The following is a 5,453-nucleotide window of genomic DNA, read 5'->3' as shown; positions in this document are numbered from 1 at the left end:
TTAATCTCAGTGTGTAATTATTTATCTCGTCTGTTTTTGGCCATTGAGTTATAGCTATGGTCACTGTCTCTTACAAGATCAACACAATCCTCTCCTGCTGCTGTAATCTGCTCACGGATAACGGTAAACCTTGCCGCATGGTTAGGATACATTAGGGTGCATACACAGCTGATTTTCCATCCAGATTATTATTACAGTCATTTTCAGTATTATGGCTGAGGTTTAAGGCTATGTGCACACGTATGCAGAAAATTTATGCATTAAAACTGGACTCCTTCCCAGAAAACGTGCGTTTTTTATGCGTTTTTTCCGCGCGTCCCCAGACACATAGAAAATAGCCAGAAATGCGGAATTTTCCGCAAAATTAATGAGCATGCTGCGTTTTTTTTACCGCGAAGCGTTTTTTTCGCGGTAAAAAATGCATCAATTGGCACAAAAAGTGCAAAATGCATTAAAATGAATGGGATGCTTCTTTTAAGCGTTTTTTGAGCGGATTTTTTGGTAAATCTGCGAAAAAAAACGATGTGTGTGAACACAGCCTTAAGAAAAGTCATGTGCATGCTGCAGAATGTCTATTTATATAAAGATGAAATGTGCTAATTAATCAAGCCACGTCCACAATGAAATCTGGGGTGGAAGATTCTGTTCTGGGTGGTCCAAATGAAAAAATGTCTCATTTGCACATGTCTCATCATTTTTTTTTTATATCAAATCTTCATTTAAAAATCAAAGGCGTAGCCATAAAGGACAAGGGGCAACAACCCCCTAAACATACAAGTGTCTGTAAAAACAAAGAGGAACCACAAATATTACATAGAAGACTTAATCCATGAAGACTACTGCGTATCAGTGTGGGGAAGGGATTACTCACCTTACTCAGGGTCACTCAGGGTTTTCGAAATGTGAGAAAGATCGAATTGCCTTAACAGAGGGGAGCGAAGGAAAGTAAGGGAGGAATGAAAGGAAGGGAAGAAGGAAGCAAGGAAAGAAGGGAGGAAGGCAGGGAAGAGAAGGGATGAAGGAAAGGAAGGGAGGAAGGAAGCAAGGAAAGAAGGGAGGAAGGAAGGGAAGAGAAGGGATGAAGGAAAGGAAGGGAGGAAGGAAAGGAGGGAGACAGGGAGGAAAAAAGGAAAGGGAAAGGAGGAAGGAAAGAAAGAAGGAAGAATGGAAGGAGAGGAGTGAGGCAGGGAGGAAGGAAGGGAAGAGAGGGAGGAAGGAAGGGAGGGAAGAGTAGTGATGAAGGAAAGGAAAGGAGGGAGACAGGGAGGAAAAAGGAAAGGGAAAGGAGGAAGAGAAGGGAGGAAGGGAAAAGAAGGGAAGAAAGGATGATAAGGGAGGAAGTAAAGGTGGGAGGCAGGGAGGAAGAAATGAAAGGGAAAGGAGGAAGGAAAGAAAGAAGGAAGAACGGAAGGAGAGGAGGGAGGCAGGGAGGAAGGAAGGGAGGGAAGAAAGGGAGGGAGCAAGGAAAGAATGGAAGGTAAGGGAGGAAGAAAAGAGAAAGAAAGAGAGAAAAATGGAAAGGAGGGAGGCAGGAAGGAAAGGAAGGGAGCGAGGAAGGAGAAGGGAGGAAGGAAAGAAAGAAGAAAGGAAGGAAGAAAAGGAGGGAGACCGGGAGGAATGGAAGATAGGAAGAAAGGAAAGCAAGATAAAGAGGGAAATTAAGGAAGGAAGGGGAAGGGAAGAAGGAAGGAAAGAAGTGAGTCAGGGAGGAAGGAAAAAAGGAAGGAAGGGAAGAAAGATAAGGAAGGAAAGGAAGGGAAGAAGGAAGGAAAGACACTGATGAATCCAATGTTCACACTGAAAACTTCAGACCTAGGCTTAGATAGATCTGTGTGTTCATGTATTTGTTGCACTTCCATCCAGTAAAATCAAGTGTTATAAAATCTCTCATGTGAATTGTGTACCAGCGAGGAGACGTCCTCCAGGTGCATCACGTAATTTCTTTTTTGAAAATCAGAGTGATCTGGACGGAGGTTTATCTTATATGTTTTATGTTAGGGAACTGTAAGCCATTGCCCAAGAGTATTAGGCTAAGATTCTTCTGGAACACTGTCAGAAGCTGATGTTTCTCTATTCATCATGCTTGCAGAAGGTTATAGCAGCCAAATGTTCTCTACCAAGTATTAAAGACGAGAGATGACTGAATCAATTTGATGAAAATTAAATTCATGTTGAATTTTAGGACACTTGCTGGACTCGGCGAATGTAGACAATTTGAAATGCGAATCGTTCAAAAAAAATGATTGCATAAAATTGCGTCAGCCAGAAAAAAGTCACATGACCTCAGGCAAGGCCACACGGGCTTCCTCTAATGCTTTGCACCTATCAGATTATATAGCATACTGCAGCCAATCAGGAGGAACTATCAGAGCCTGTATAAAAGCCGTTGCAAGGAAAACAGCAGCCATTTCAGTGTGAATCAGGAAAGTGAGATGACATGAGAGCTCACAGCGCAGCAATAGAGATTTGAAGAGAACGACTTAAAACATGAGTCAAATGCTCCAGTCAGTGTGTGCGGCACAACTGTAGCAGTGAAGAAGAGGAGTGACGTATTCTACGAATATTACGGAGAATCTTTTAATACGGGAAAGAGCAATCGCAGCAGTGCCAGTGTGACTGATCAGTTATATGGTCGTGCAAAAGCCAATCCCTCATGCAGCTCTATTGAAGGAAGAATATAAAAGAAATGAATCTTGGACTATAGCAGTGTTACATACCTGTCCCCGACTCCACTTCCTTCCCCTAGGTCCGCTGCCCTCTGTTGCGCTGCACATCGGGTTTTGCAAGTTGCCCGATGTGGTTCAATGACATCATCTCCCTAGACCTATTTAAGGCCCATTTAGACACACTTGTGTCTTTGGATTGAGACTCTAGACCTCGATGTTTGGTGTCCTCCACCTTCTGTGCATACTTTGCTTTAATTGCTTCCAGCCATGCTGAGCTCCACTTCATCCATTTTGCTGCTCCTGAGATTCCTGAGTGTGCCATGTTTTTTTTTCTATGCCCACCTCTTCTTGCTTGCTGCATCAACTCCCATGGCTTGCGTGGCTTCCCAAAACCTGAGGCTTAGAGGATCCACCTCATCTGGTGACCTAACCGGCAATAAAAAACAATTTTTTATGTTTTTTTTTAAACCCCTAAAATATAAAATAAATACATTCAAGTTTGGTATTGCTGTAATCATACTGACCAGAAGAATCATGTTGCCTAGTCGTTCTTACAACACAAAAAATACAGGAAAAAATGAAATCCAAAACTTAATGGCAGGATTGACCTTTTGCCAACATTTCACCGCACTTTGAATTTTGTTTTTGCCCAGTTTGCAGTACATTATATGGTAAAGTGAATGCCATTTAAAACTCATTCCACAAAAAAAAAGCCCTCATACAGCTGTGTTGACAGTATAATAAAGTTATGGCTCTTGGAAGATGGGAAGTAAAAAAAAATTAAAGCTCAAAATTTAAAAAAAAATATCCAGGTCCTTAAAGGAAATCTATCAGCAGGTTTTTACTATGTAATCTGACAGCAGCATAATGTAGGGACAGAGACCCTGATTCTAGTGATGTATCACTTTTTTTTTTACTGGGTGTAGCAGTTGTGATACAATCACAGTTTTCTCTTCTGCAGATCCAGCAGTGCTCGAATGCTGAGCTCTATATAACCCCGCCCACACCACTGATTGGCCACTTTCTGTGTACAATGTGGGGGGGCGTGCTTGGACCAGGAGGCACGAGACACCAAGTCAATCATGTAGTGATAATAATCTCCTGCTGATAAAACACTCATTTTATTGAAACCACAGCCCAGTAAGTGATACATCACTGAAATCAGGGTCTCAGGGACTACATCATGCTGCTCTCAGATTACATAACATAAATCTGCTGAAAGATTCCCTTGGTAACATATTGGCAGAATAAATGTAATACCGGCACCAGCCTCCTGATATTAACACTGGCAGGTGTTGTGGTTTACAGATCTCATTCCCGAGAGCACTGCAGCACAATCTTGAGGACGGGAGTATTTATTTTCGTTGGGCAGTACATTTTTTTATAAAATTTATCTGTAACTTTTATTTGTGTAAGTCTCCAGCTACTTTTCAAAAAGAGCGTCTGCTGCAGCAGCAGAGGTTAAGTTACGATAAAACAACACTGCCCCCTGCTGTTCCACTAATTTATATGCTGTATGCAGAACTTAAAAAAAAATTGTTGCCTGGCTAAGTCATCACTTTGATATTGATGTTGCACATTTAGTACAGGTCATCAATATGAGATCAGTGAGGGTGACGTCGCCGAGTGTCTTTGCATCTCCCAAATCTGCCAGATGTACACAATGTACGGAGCTGGAATAGCACAAGTTCTCACGCTGTGTTGCGGCCATTCTAGGTATTGCAGCTCAGGTCCTATTAAAATGAATAAGAGCTGAGCTGCAGTACCTGAAAATGGCCACTACACAATGTGGGGCGCTGTGCTCTTCTGGCTCCGTACACTGTGTACATCCTGCCGATGCAAACTGCTGATCAGTTGGGTTACTGAATGTCCCATGGTAGGTCATTAGTAGAAAAAAGGGAAGAAAGTTCCAGCGCAAGGAATGGAAAATTAAAAATCCTTTTTATTGTGCCAATGCATATTAAAATTCCAGCAGGTACAGCATATCAGTCGGATGACTGCAGAACAACGCGTTTCGACGCCTCAGGTCTTAATCATGGTAGGTCATTAGTACATAAGCCCTCGATTCATTTCCCATAAATACTATGCAGAAAGTATGAAAAGAACAATATGTCAGGTTGTCACTGACAAATTCCTTTTAATACCGGGCAATAAAGAGACATAATTGGTGATAATCTGGATTTTCCTAACAAACAGGCAATCCCTGCATGTGTTGTGATTGTCGAACACCCACGAGACATGCAGCTGTGAGTGCTTGAACATACTATTCGAGCATGCCGAAGACACTCGGTGAGCACCTGAGCATGCTCACATAACACCTTATCCCAGCACGTTCGCTCATCACTAGTTAGCACATTTAATTTAGCAACTGAACACCTCCAACCATTTATTGCCCATATTAGGGCCCCTTTCTCATAAGACCGTCCCTTTAAAACCTAGTCAGCAATCACTAAAGAAATATGCTGTCACCTCTCCATTAAAAACCATAGTATTATAGACACTCATCTCGGTAAGATCACAGTAACAATGCAGCTTTTATTATTTTTTTTATTCATTTATTATTTATTTTTTATTTCATTTATTTCTTTATTTAATTCTAATATTTTTTCCAACAGTGAATAATAAATATCAGTCATGACCTTGTGACTATTCCCGAGTGGGAAGTTTTGCTGTAAGTTTGAGTGCCTCTTTGGTGCCACTTTATGTCCCCATGTTGCGTTGACGTGTTATTTCATAGTTATCTCAATCAACTTCAGATAATAACAAGGATATTACAGACTTATTTTA

The sequence above is a fragment of the Dendrobates tinctorius genome, unplaced genomic scaffold, assembly GCF_039654945.1.
Source record: "Dendrobates tinctorius isolate UK_male_01 unplaced genomic scaffold, ASM3965494v1 ptg000129l, whole genome shotgun sequence".
Lineage (NCBI taxonomy): Eukaryota > Metazoa > Chordata > Amphibia > Anura > Dendrobatidae > Dendrobates > Dendrobates tinctorius.
This window is presented reverse-complemented; position numbering follows the sequence as displayed.